The following is a 14,864-nucleotide window of genomic DNA, read 5'->3' as shown; positions in this document are numbered from 1 at the left end:
TATTTAGTTATGAGCCCGGAATTTTTATTAATGAAGAATTAAAAAAATATATAGGAACCATAGTTTTTGGCCGCCTTAACAGAAATTAGTTTTGAAAAGATCCTTACCTAAAGTGAGGCTCCTAATGCCCTCATGTACTTTAGAAACTGGCAAATACATTGACATAGAAGTACAATAAGAGTTGATTTATTTGGCATTTTAACAAGTAATAATTTTTATTCACTGGCACTTTAATATACCTATAACATTGACAATTTGGGCTTATAATAATAATCATGAGTCATTGCAAAACTATGACATATCTACTAAAACATCAAAAATATTAAATTATATTAGTTATATTTTTACTATATTTTTCAAAAATTGATAATCTATGTTTGTTACATAGCTAATCTATTAACTAGAATAGTTTATTTACAGCATATTTACCAACTCCTTCACTGAATTTATTATTCCAAGATAAAAAAGTAGGTGGAATAAAGTTCATTCAGTAATTTCAGAATCATAGGGTTTAGACATTTAAATTTCTATTGCAAAGACTGATCTGCAATACATATTTCTATTGAGATTTACTGGTACATAGCTTATGTGTTTTAAAGATCATCATTAATCCTAGGGTAAATTCTTCTAAATGTTGTGAAATGTACAGATAGTCTACTAGCTCTTTTCCCCAATACTCCTCCAGTGTTCTTTATTCATTCCATTATTATTATCTTCTAAGATTTCCAAAATTGAATGCTGAATCCTAAAAAGTCTCACATTTCAAGAATTGTACTAAAATTGGCACACCTATGAATTACGTTATAGAGGAAGTTAAAGAACATGTAAATCATGCCAAAAATATTTAGAATTGGGAGGAGTGAATGCCTTGGGGAATTGGTAACATGATGCAAAACCTGTCACCTGTTAAAATCCATCCCAGGTCAGTAGTGAGTGAAAATCATCACTCTCTGACAGGTGTTCACTGTCATTTGTGTAATGAAGTGGTGGGCTCAGTTTAGTTCCTATTTGACACGTGTCCACACAAAAAGGAGAGAATTGCAGAATTGATTTGTAACTGTGTTGGCATCTTGGCAGAGGCCCCAAGGACTAACTGGACCATGCTTGATTATTAACTGTGTCACGTGGGCTTTTCCTGAGTGTATAACAAAGCACCAGGGAAGGCATTAGCAAATGAAATGGAGACCCTATCTCAGTCACTAAAGAACTGTTTGGGATTTGAGACCAAGTATTTTGCGAAGTAGATTTGCTAGGATCAGTAAATACCAAAACTACAGTTAGGGCTAGGGAAAATGCACAGGTGGGATGATGGATTTATTCAGCCCCACTTCAGTTAAAGTAAGTAATGAGATCGTTTGGACAAACATGTCCAAAGGAAACTCATCTCTTTCAAACCTTATCATTAAGAATATTTAAATTCTCTTGGGCACATGAATTAGCATTTCCACTTTCATAGCATCTCTCATAAATGTCCCCTTCTCTCCTCTGGTACAGCCACTATTCTGGTAAAGGTTCTCATTCCCTCAGGTCTGATTATTGCAATAGCTGCTGCTTGGTCTGCCTATCTCAAATATTTTTATTATAATTCATCCTCCATTCAGGACAGGTATCATCATATTATATTCTTTCCCATCCCCACCTCCACACCTCTACCAATAAACTCCAAGAGTTTCCTATTACCTTTAAAATCAAATATAAAATCTTCTACTTAACATTTGACAATATGCCCTTTCCTACTTATACTTCCATGTACTTTGTGGTCCAGTCATAGTGGCTTTCTCCTAGGTGTTCTTCACATATGATATTCCAACTCCCAATTCTAGTTTTGCACTATTTCTTTGGATTCACTTAAAATCCCCTTTCTTCAATAGACCTTCCCATTCTCATCCTACCCTCATCCCTGCAAATATTAGTGCCTTCTACCTGAAATTATTGTCTTTTTACATTGTATTGTATCTTATAATTCTGCTATTTCCATGTTGTCACTCCCATTGAACTATAAGCTGAGGACAAGGATGGGGTGGATTTTGTGGTGTGTTTTTCTCCTTTCTATGTATCCCCATTACGTAGCACAGTGCCTAGAAATACTGAATGCTTTAATATGCTTGTTGGCCAATTCCCTCAACTGTGTCCTAACCCCTTCCAGTTATCCTTCTTAAATAGGGTTCAAGTATGCTGGTATTATAGCCAAGAACAAGCCCTGTCCATTGAATAAATTACTTCCTTCACCAAAGTTGATAATATAATGCTTTTTTTAAAGCTGCATATTTAATCATTTATAACATCATTTTTTATATTTAAATGCTTTATCCTTCTTTAGCAAAATGTGGGAGATTAACGAATACAATTACTAAATTTCAACAAATAGACATATTTCAAACTACACTTACACTTTCCCAAAACAGGTATTATTTTTGAAGAAAGGGAGGGAGACCACATAATATAGTAGAAAATATTGTAGGTTTGACATCAGAAAATTGTAATTGGCATCTTGACTCCACTTTTTACTTCCTTGGGTAAGATCATTGGGCCTCAGTTTCCTCATCTGCAGTGTAAGGTGGTTGAACTAGATGACCTCTAGGGATACTTCCTGCTCTAAAATGTATTATTCAAGTCTAGGAGTGTCTATTTCCCAAGTTCTTTCTGTTTTAAATGTAGTTTCTCAAACATTCAAATGCATTCTGAAGCACCTTTCAGAAAGGATATTGCTATTAATTATCATTAGTCTAACTATAAGTTAGTAACACGATGTGGTTTTTAGTTATTTTATCTTTTTTACATTTTAGATTACTAATCAGAAATTGAAATATTTAGCCTAATTTTCTCTTTTAAAAATGTATTACCTTTAACTTTAATTTTTTTTGAGTTTCAAATTTTCTCCCTTCCATAAACCCCTTCTCCACCCACTGAGATGATAAAAGCAAAAGATACCTATTGTATATGTTAAGTCATGCAAAACATTATTTCTCTATTAATGTCATATTGAAAAAGCAAGAAAAACAAAAAAAATTATACTTCATTTTTCCCTCAGAGTTCATCAGTTTTCTCTCTGGAGATAGATAGCTATTTTCATCATGAGTCCTTCTGAATTGTCTTGGATCATTATAATCATTGGATTTGCTAAAGCTTTCTCAATTGATTATTGTTATAATATTGCTGTTACTATGTACAATGGTCTCATTCTGCTGACTTTATTTTGCATCAATTCAGAGAAGTCTTCAAAGGTTCTTAAAAACCCTCTCTTGTCAATTTTTTTTTCAATTTTTAAGGATTTTTATTTAAAGTTTTGAGTTCCAAACTTCATCCTTTCCCCTTTTCCTTATTCCCCCTTTCTCAATTAGAGGGCAAGCAATTCCTTATAGGTTATATATATATATAAACAAGATCTCCTATGCCTAATTCTTCCATTTGCATCTAGAAAGGTGCTATGGAAGAAGAGAATAATTTTCCAGTTGCTAAGGCTTATACAGCTAGTGGCAAGCCATTTCTCTTAAGTAACTTCACAAGTAGCACAGGAATGGTCCCACTGGGAAATGTAAGCAGTTATGCAAGTGAAAGGACTCCTGCTTTCATACAATTATTTTTCAGCTCCTTTGAGTCTCCTAGATAATATCCTGTTGAAAGTGTATGGATAGCATTATGCTCAACAGTATGGTACTTCATAAGACTATTATACTTGAGAGTAGAGCATAAAAAAATCTTTACTTATTTTCACTTCCATATAAAACTAAAGATGAACAGACTTTATGACAAATTTCCTCTTGCCCTACATTTATGAAACACATGACCAGTAGGGCAGCTAAGTGGCATAGTGAATAGAACATCAGGCCTAGAACCAGGAAAACCTGAGTTCAAATTTGTCCTTAAATACTTATGAACTATGTGACCTTGGGCAATTTACAACCTCAGTTTCCACATTGGTAAAATGAGCTGGAGAAGGAAATGGCAAACTAATGCAATATCTTTGCCAAGAAAATCTAAATGGGGTCATGAAGATTTAGATATGACTGAATGACTAATGAATAACACAAAGTAAAAGACAGGCCTTTGCCCTTAAGGAGCTTATAATCTAATAGGGGAGAAAATAAAAGTATAGAAAAATGGGAAATAATTAACAGACCGAAGGCATTAGTAATAAGAGGGGTTGGAAATGACTACCTGCAGAATAAAAGATTTTAGTTGTGATTTAAAGGAAGTCAGAGAGGTCAGTAGGTGGAGTTGAGGAGGCTGAGAATTCCACGCATGGGGGATATCCAGGGAAAATGCAAGCAGCTGTGATTTTGGATTGTTTTGGATCATGACAATGCTGATAATAGTTGTCATTCACAGTTTTTCATCAAACAATATTGCTGTTACTGTGTACAGTGTTCTCCTGGTTCTGTTCGTTTCACAATGCATCATCAGTTCATATAATAAGTCTTTCCAAGTTTTTCTCAAATCTATCTGCTCATCATTTCTTATAGCAGAGTAATAGTCCATTACAATCATATGCCACAATTTAAAAAAATTTTCCCCTTAATAGGTATCCTCTTAATTTCCAATTCTTTATCACTATAAAAAGAGCTGCTATAAATATTTTTGTGCCCTTTCCTTTTTTCTTTGATCTCTCTGAGATATTCACCCAGCAATATAATTACTGGGTCAAAGAGTATGCATATTTCTATACTCCTTTGGGTGTCATTACAAATTGTTCTCCAGAATGGTTAAACCAGTTCACAATACCATCCAGCATCCATTAATGCATGCATTTTCCTACATCCTTTTCATCATTTGTCATTTCTGATAAGTGTGAGATGACACTTTGTCAGTGTACTGATTCTCTTCTTATGATAAAAGAACAAATTACTTTATCTTTCCCCTTAACACTAGCTGCCCCATTCCTACCTTCCCTTTTACTGTAGAGGGCAACACTACCCTTTGGGTCCCTCAGTTTTACGATCTATTTTTTATCCCTTATATCCAATCTATTGCCAAGGAAAATCTCACCTTTGCAACATCACAGCTGCTTGCATTTTCCCTGGATATCCCCCATGCGTGGAATTCTCAGCCTCCTCAACTCCACCTACTGACCTCTCTGACTTCCTTTAAATCACAACTAAAATCTTTTATTCTGCAGGTAGTCATTTCCAACCCCTCTTATTACTAATGCCTTCGGTCTGTTAATTATTTCCCATTTTTCTATACTTTTATTTTCTCCCCTATTAGATTATAAGCTCCTTAAGGGCAAAGGCCTGTCTTTTACTTTGTGTTATTCATTAGTCATTCAGTCATATCTAAATCTTCATGACCCCATTTAGATTTTCTTGGCAAAGATATTGCATTAGTTTGCCATTTCCTTCTCCAGCTCATTTTACCAATGTGGAAACTGAGGTTGTAAATTGCCCAAGGTCACATAGTTCATAAGTATTTAAGGACAAATTTGAACTCAGGTTTTCCTGGTTCTAGGCCTGATGTTCTATTCACTATGCCACTTAGCTGCCCTACTGGTCATGTGTTTCATAAATGTAGGGCAAGAGGAAATTTGTCATAAAGTCTGTTCATCTTTAGTTTTATATGGAAGTGAAAATAAGTAAAGATTTTTTTATGCTCTACTCTCAAGTATAATAGTCTTATGAAGTACCATACTGTTGAGCATAATGCTATCCATACACTTTCAACAGGATATTATCTAGGAGACTCAAAGGAGCTGAAAAATAATTGTATGAAAGCAGGAGTCCTTTCACTTGCATAACTGCTTACATTTCCCAGTGGGACCATTCCTGTGCTACTTGTGAAGTTACTTAAGAGAAATGGCTTGCCACTAGCTGTATAAGCCTTAGCAACTGGAAAATTATTCTCTTCTTCCATAGCACCTTTCTAGATGCAAATGGAAGAATTAGGCATAGGAGATCTTGTTTATACTTTTTATAGCTTCTATAATTGTTGAAAAAGTATTTTTATACAAACATTATTGCTGCTGACTAATATATGTAGGGTTTTAAAAATATGATAAATTCATGCTGTGCACGTTTTTTCTTGACCTATGACCAATGTCATGCATGTCTTTCTTTTTATTAATTGTTTCCTCAGTCCTTAACACAGTGCCTGACTTTTCATAGGCATTTAATTTTTTTTTTGGATTTAGTTTGATACATGTTCAAAACAGTTGGATTAGATTAGGGGTGCAATCTGTAACCAAAGAATGAAGCTAACTGGCCTGTGTGAGAATTGAACCCATGATCTCATTATTAACATCCTCCAATCAATTAAGGATTCATGTTCTCAATAGTCAAAGATGATAAGAGAGCAAATTTATAGTTTGGATTTTTTTGCTTTTTTGCATAGCTATAGATGTCTCCAATTCTCCCATTTTAAATAAATAACAATTTGTTATAGATAAGCTGTAAGAAAATTATGCCATCTACACAAATTTAAGCAACTTTGTTTCTTAAAAAATATTTCATTTGGAATTCAAATTATTTTATATAAATAGATTTCAGAACTTTTTAGACATTTTTCATGTCATATACATGAATTGAATTCATCTACCTTCATATTACTGTGCTTAATGAGAAGTCCCAGTGGATGGTTCATAGGAGAGGGAAGAAGGTCAGTAATGAATAACAAAAAAAATCTATATCAAAGATAATTTAAACAATGAAAAAATCAATATTTTGGAGAATTATGTATTTCTGCTACTGCTGAAACTTTAATCTAACTAAAGTCCTTGGTTATTTTTATTACTTAAAGCAATAAAGCTCACTGAAGCAACTATCAAGACATCTCACTGCTTACTGCTGGCAAGAACCTGGCCACAGTCCTTTTGGACAGATTACCACTATAGTGTTGCCAACTATGTGCTCCCAGAATCACAGCGTGGCTTTAGGCCACAAAACAGTACAGCTTACTTGATCTTTGTAGCATTAGGATCCATGAAAACTTGGGGCTTCAGTATGACAGTTTTGCAGGATCTAAGATCTAGGACATTTTTTCCTAAAAAAAGATGAAAGAATTCAAGAAAAGTCTTCAGATAAATAGTTTTGAGAGAGTCTATGCTTTCATTTTTATTATCACTACTAAATCCCTCAGGGAAAATGCAGTAAGTGACATCACCCGATCATACTATTCCTCAACCTGATTAAATCACTTGACACTATAAAGAGTTCCAGAACCTTGACAGTTATTTCAAAATTGTTATTGCTCCCAGGATTTTAGAAAGATCCTTAACTCAAATTGTCTATTATGTAATAATCAGTCCAGTTGTATTAAAATTAATGGCATCACACGTGGTTCACACTCCATTGGAATGAAACAGATATATTATGTAACTATATCTATAGTTCTATCATCAACATTTCATCATCAACTAACATTTATTAAGTATCCACATGGCACTGTACTAGGTCCTTATCTATTTTAGGCAGTCATCCTCCCTCAAGTATAGCATAACAATTAACATAAAACCCTATTTGAAGAACTTCCTAGAAGATCAAGAACAGAGCTGACTAAGCACCCTGAAATTGTCAAAAGTCCTTGAGAAAGATATCTAGAGATGGAGTATGGTATAGTAAAAAGAATATGGCTTGTAGTCAAAACACCACTGTCCTTGTTTTGGTGCAAATTGCAACTGTATGATCCTATTCAAATCATTTAACCACACTGTTTCCTTATCTATAAAATGAGATAATCATAACCATTGTGGGGAAATATTCTTTATAACCTATAAAACACTCTGTATGTTCAATTTCAATACAATTCAAATAAAAAAAGAAACATTTTCTGTCCTCAATAAGGTTATATTCTACCAGGGTAGAGAATATATAAAAAGTATGCAAAGAGCATATATAACAAATAAGTGGAATTTCTGGGAGGTTGAAGAAAAGCCTCATGGAGGAGGTGACATTTGAATTATGCTTTGAAGGAAGTTAAGGATTTTATAAGGTAGAAATGAGGAAAAATTAGAAATGGGGGATTCACTTGTGTAAAAGGACAAAGACCTGAGATAGAGTGTTCTCTGTGGAGAAAATTGATTCATAAATTTTAACTTATAAATTATATTGCCAAACCATATAATAAAACTATGTAAATAAATATTTAATAAATAAAATATATATTAAACTATAAGGCCAGGATGACTGGAATATAAAGTGCACAGAGGTTTGTTGGAACCAACTCCTGAAAAGCCTATTATTATTTTCAATGTGAGCATTTATACTTCAGAAATGGGCAAACATTATAAATCAGAGCTTGACTTATTATTTTGTTGATTTTCTGACTTAAAAATTGATGGGGAAATGTGAATAATACAGATTAAATGTAAAAGTATGTTTCACCTAAGGAAAGTAGGTGGGAACATTAAAGTGTTTTGGGGTTTTTTGGCTTTTGTTTTTGTTTTTGTTTTTTTCGTAAGGCAGAAAGGGTGACATGGTGAAGCATATATTTTAGGAATAGCAATCTGATAGCTATGAAGAGGGGATAGATTAGAGAGGAGAGAAAGTGGAAGAAGAGATGCCAATTAAGAGGCTATTGCACAGTAGTCCCAAATGAAAGACAATGAAGGTTTGAATTAAGGTAATGCTATTTGAATACAGAGAAATTGACAGACAAGAAGTGAAAAGGTATGAGTGACAAGGCAAGTGACTAATGAAGTATGAGGGCTTAAGGAGTAAGAAGCAGGAAGGGTGGCTCTATGGTTTTAAAACTGAATTACCTAGGAAGATAATGATCAAATAAGGAGGGAAGAATGTATTTGAAAAGAAATATAGTTTCATTTTATATGTGTTAAGATTAATATTCACAAAAGAACACACTCACAAATTATAGATAGACATATATTTGGGAGCATCTGATTCAGGTTTTCCATAAATCAGAGGAATTTAAAGGCTAAAAATGCTGTCAGACTGTAAAGTGGGCACAATTCTATTATATTTCTCCACATCCAAAACCAAAATCAAGATCTGAAACACTAGATGTTTATTGGTAGCTATACAGTTATCAAAATTTCTTCAGCTGATAATTCTGATTTTAATATTTATAAAAAGCACTCATAAGTGCTTTATCAGGGAAATGTCAATGAAAGGAAAAATAGCCTTAATACCTGGAGTATCTGAAATCAAAAAAGTTAGATTTGATGAGCAAATAATTGTGAATTCCACTGACCTGGACAATTCATGATAAATCCCTAAACTGGAAATAAATAAAAGTGATTTCTGACCTCCTGAGATTGCTGTCAGCATCTACATTAAAACCTTCCTGTTCTCATCCCTGTTTCAAATATTCTTTCCTTGTCCTTCAGTTAAAAAAGTTCTCATAAAAGTTCTTATTAACATATAATTCTTAAGAAGTCTGGCAATTTGGTTTTCTAGATAACCACATAACCATATAACTAATTTGTTGTTATACACAACAATTTGGAAGGAGCAAAACATTGGACAAGGGATGTTGAATAACTTGACATGGAGACAGAAGACTGAAAGAAAAAAAAAAGACAAAATTGTAATATAGTAGAGCATAATGACTCTTCATAATGATGACAATTTCTAATAGAAGTTTAAATTATTTTAATTACATCAAAGTCAATAAAGAAATATATAATACAGTATAGAAAATTTTCTAGAAGTTTTTCATTTGCAATAAGCTGTAGTTGTTTAGAAAACTCATTTTGTTGGAATACTTTCTTTGCCAATGATAAGAGATATATTATGGTTCAGTTTTATTCACTTTTTAAAATTCTGGACTTTTGATTTTATTTGTGTAGGGAATTTTTGGTTTTAAAATTCTGTCTTCTAAAGCTAATCAGGAATATACTTATAAGAGTTATCTATGGGTACTGAATAGTTGTTTCTTATCCACATTCACAGAGAAAGCAAGGGAGAGAGGGAAAAAGAGAGGGGGAGAGAGGGAGGAAGGAGGAGAAAAATTAAATATTAGGCATCAACTATGTACAAAAATATATAATCTCAACAAGACAAATTTCCACATTTTCCATGTACCAAAAAAAAAAAAAAATCTCATTCTGCATTCCGAGTTCATCTCTCTCATCAGGAGGTGTAGGTAGCATATTTTGTCACTAATTCTTTTCAATCCTAGTTGTCATGACACTATTAAAAGTTCCTAATTCTTTCAAAGTTGTTCTTTTATTCTGGTTCTATATACTTAATTCTGCATCAGTTCATACAAGTTTTCCCAGGTTCTACTGAAACCATCTTTGTTTCTTACAACACAATAGTAGCCATCACATTTACATATCATAACTTGTTCAACCATTCTCCTCCTTAGTTTCCCATTCTCTTCCACTTCAAAAAAAGAACAATAAATTAGTTTTTACATTAGTTTTTGTTTTGCTTATGACTCATCACTCACTTATTCTATGTTTTTTCTACTTCCTCCTACCATCTCCCCTTCCCTCTTACCATCTTATTACCCTGGTTATCTAGAAGATAGCTAGATAGAAAGATAGATAGATTATCTTCAGTTTCACTAAGTAATCTTTTACTGGGTAAATTATTCTTGGCTATAATCACATATCCTTTGCCTTCTGGAATATTATATTCCCAACTCTCAGCTTCTTTTTAATGGTACTGCTTAATTTTGTGTGATCCTAACTCTCATTCCTTAGCACTTAGATCCTTTCTGATAGCATTTTTTTCTTTGACCTGGGAGCTTTGAACTTTGATTATAATATTTCTATAAGTTTCCACTTTGTACTATGATTCTAAGATATCTAGTTAGTTTTCATTTAAGAGTTCTTGAGGTAGGACTTTCCTCCCTCTGTGTGTGTGTCTGTCTCTGTCTCTGTCTCTGTCCCTCTCTCTCTCTCTCTCTCTCTCTCTCTCTCTCTCTCTCTCTCTCTCTGTCCGCTCTCTTTCTGCCTCTTTCTTTGTCTCTGTCTCTGTATGTCTCTGTGTGTGTGTGTGTGTGTGTCTGTCTCTCTCTCTCTCTCAGACTCTTTCTGTCTTTCTCTCTCCCCTCAGAATTCAAGCAGGCCAATGATTCTTATATTTTTTCCTCTTCAACATATTTTCTAAGTCATTTGTTTTTGCTTTAAGTTACCTTAAAGTTTTTTTTCCAGTCTCTTGACGTTGTACTCTCATTTCGTTTATGAAAACATTTTTCATTCTTTTTTAGACACTTCATCTCATCCAGGAATTCTAATGGAATTTGTACCCGATCAGTATATTTCTTCAAGGTTTTGCTTGTAGATGTTTTGTAGTCATTTTTTTAGTTTTGCAAATATTTCTTTAACTTCCTTGACACCATCATATGATAAGATTTTTTTTTCTTTGTTTGCTCATTCTTCTAAACAACTTCCTGACTTCAGACTTGATGTTAAATATGGGCTCAACTACATTTCTGTAAGAAAGGCCTGGCCTGTCCTATTACTATTTTCTTGGGATATTGAATATTGTAATATTGCAAGATCTGAGACAGACTGGGCACCTCCAAATTTTCAGTGCACCCAGGAAGGTCTTATTTAGAGCAAAGCCTGATTGTTGAACCCCTGGTCTGATTAATACAAGTTCCTGCATTTAGATCTGAATAATGTGCTTAGTCTAGCATGCTGCTAGACTCAACCTCACTCAGACAATTGGTAAGTTCTGTTCATAATGATAATTATATCTTAATATAGTCTTCCCCATCTGAGATAATTGCTATTTCTCTAAAGGCTGGGCTAGTTAGTAGAACAAAATGATAGATCTGAGTCACATCAACCTTACCTGCTTCCAAACTTCTATCTTTCTTGGCACACCATCCAGGGCTTCCTATGGGAACACTACTCCCAATTCAGGTTATTTTCTTAATCTACCCTGCATCTGTGGCCTAGAACAGGATAGTGATCTCAACATATCCCATCACAGGTTTGGTAGGATCCTATCTGAGACCTTCTCTTGTCCATGTTCACAACCTCTCCCAACTCCTGGTTCAGTTCACTCCTGAACTGACTCTGTCTCACTCTGTCTCCCTATGCCGATCTTGCCTGGAGAAATGATTCACTATGATTTATTCTGGATTTTCCCTTAGGATTCATTTTAGTGCATTTTCACATGTGTTTGGAGGGATTCATAGGGGGAGAGGTGGCAGATTGTATTACTTTTTTTGTTATTCTACAATTTTGATTCCTCCTGTCTTAATTTTTATAAACTATATCACAAAACTGTAATTCTCTTTTTATGTTCATCAAACAACTTTTGGACAAAGTTTCTAGGTACTCATACTGAGAATGGATGCACTAGTATTAAGTGTAGAGGCTTGATAAAAAACAAAATTCAAAAGTTATAAAGTCTGACCCTGAGGTATCCCATCTTTGAAGTATTCATTAATGAAGTTTAAACCTAAAACAGACTATTGTCCTCTTTCTAATAATTTTAACTACATTAATTTCTGGACCAGTGAGTATGGTATCCAGAGCTGTATATTTCTTCCTCATCCTTTCCTTAATAGTATACCATAGAATTGTTTTATTTTGGAGACTATTTTGACCAATCCCTTCATTCTCTGAGGGAGAAAACTTAAGGAAATTCCCAGAGGGAAAGTGGTCCAATCAAGCTTGTGCCAGCCATCAGTGACTAAACTGGAATGTGAACCTGAGTTTGTTGATTCCAGGTCCACAATCCTTTCCATTATTCAATAATAAAATATATGCACTGCATTACCAAAAAAAATGATATGAACACTTCTTTGTATGGTGGTCTGTAGAAATAAAGAAGAATTTAACATTTTACAGTTATGGCACCTATAAGTTTTTACTGACTTTGTCAACATAGGTCAGTAGTACATGTTTGGGGGAGTCATGGAGGAGAGAATGAGTTTTAAAAAGGCAAGCCAACAATTACTGTTTTATAAAGTGATGTTTCAAGACCATTCATTATCATTTACCTTTTCCCCTCCCTCATGTTTTGAGAATGATACTTTCCCATTATTTGAAGGCATACATCTTTACCATAATTTTTAATAATTAGAAAGAAGTTTAATTCTTTCTCTTTTGATACTACCTAAATCAAATGTAATTCACTAAAAATAATTAAACCAAATATTAAATGTCTTTTTAAATGGTAGGGTTTCGTAGTGAAAAGATAAAAATAAAAACAATTCCTGTTGTTTATCAACTTACAATAGGGGAGAATAAAAAGTATTTAAAATATCATAAAGGGTAAAATATGATGCAAGCAAAGGAGATGTTCAAGTAAAATGGCATGACAACTTTTAGAAGGTATGTGCTTAATTTGGTAATTAATGAGAAGTCACTGAAAAGTTTTAGATAGAGAAGCAATATAATCAGGCATAAATATGAAGGAAGGATTTGTAAGAGAACAGTCAAGAAGAAGACCCAAAATTTAATTAGCATATTAAAAAACCAGAATGCAAGTTACTGATATTAACACTTAAAAATTAGAGATAGCATGTAAAGATAGGATAAAATAATTTATTTTTACAAAATTAATTGTTATTGAATGATTGAATTTAACATGTAAAAACTCACTTCTGAGCATTAACAAAAATATGTGCAAAATGCAGAAATTTGCTTTGTTTGAAAAGTTTTATTCTTTTCCATAACATTCAGCCTAATGTTTCAGGGAAATCTTGAAATTTCTTATTCAACTAAATTGTTGTGTGCTAGAGTTTAATATAATTCAAAATTGGGGCTTATGTTAAGAAGGAAAGGGGGAATTTGTTTAAATATTGTATCTTTTAAATCCATAGTCTTTTATAAATAGAATTGTATAAATACTTAAACACAGAAGAAAAGAAGGAATGTTAAAAATAGGCAAAAATTATTTGTAAGAAGTGGTAAACTAACAAATTATAATAAGGAAATCTTCAATATAATGCTTAGATATGTTAAATTAAAAATACTTCATATCAAGCCAGAACAGAAAATGTTCTTTAGCTATGACCACATAAGAAGAAAAGGAAAAAAAAAAAAAAAGAAATGGGACTAAGTGGATGAAGAACACAGGAGAATTAAAGGGAATAATATAAATGTTATGATACTTTATACACTGAAATTCATTTATTCAAATACACATTTTAGAGACAGAATATTTACCAATAAGTTTAACATTTCAACATGTGCTTAAGTAAAAATATTACATTGTAATATGTAAAATTGGCTGTATATTTTTTGCTGTCTTTGGGGAAATAATTCCTTACATTATATGGGATGAAATAGATTTGACATTTTGCTTTCTACCTTTACCTGAGGAATAAAATGAATTTAAGGTTTAAATATAAACTGAGAAATAAGACATGCTAAATATTAGACAAAATATAAAGACTTCAAAATTAGAAATTTTCATAAGCTTGTTGACCTCAAAAAACTTAGTACACTGACCTCAAATTATTGTGACTATTTGCAACTGATGATGTCATTTGAAAATTATTTATCAGAAATAATATTCTTATATTTTCATTCATTGAGTATGTTTAAACAGTAAACATTTTTAAGTGCTAGGTGCTACAGGACATTTAAATAAAGCAGCATTTCTATTCTTAAGGAATTTATAATCTAATATAGAATATGTCATGTACATAAGTAATTATAATAAAATATAGGATATATGAAGTTCAAAGAAGATATATACATGAATTTTTGAATTTTAGGGAAGATACAAGTATTTCTAGTTTAGAAATAGGGACTCTCCATGGAAATATTGGCTATTGAGCAAGAGCTTAAAGATTTTTAAGAATTCAAAAGGCAAAAATGTAACTAAAAGCACTGCAAGAATAGAAATATTACAAGAGAAGGTGTTAGAACACCAGGCATATTGGGTAATTATAAATTGACAAATGTTAATTTGCCTACAATGTAAAATAAAGGGGAATAATAGAAGTTAAGACTGGAAAGGAAAGTTAAAGTGAAATGATATAGTGAGAATCCACTGAAT

Source organism: Sminthopsis crassicaudata, chromosome 3 (genome assembly GCF_048593235.1).
Source record: "Sminthopsis crassicaudata isolate SCR6 chromosome 3, ASM4859323v1, whole genome shotgun sequence".
Classification (NCBI taxonomy): domain Eukaryota; kingdom Metazoa; phylum Chordata; class Mammalia; order Dasyuromorphia; family Dasyuridae; genus Sminthopsis; species Sminthopsis crassicaudata.
The sequence above is the reverse complement of the archived record's forward strand: the minus strand, read 5'-3'. Positions refer to the sequence as shown.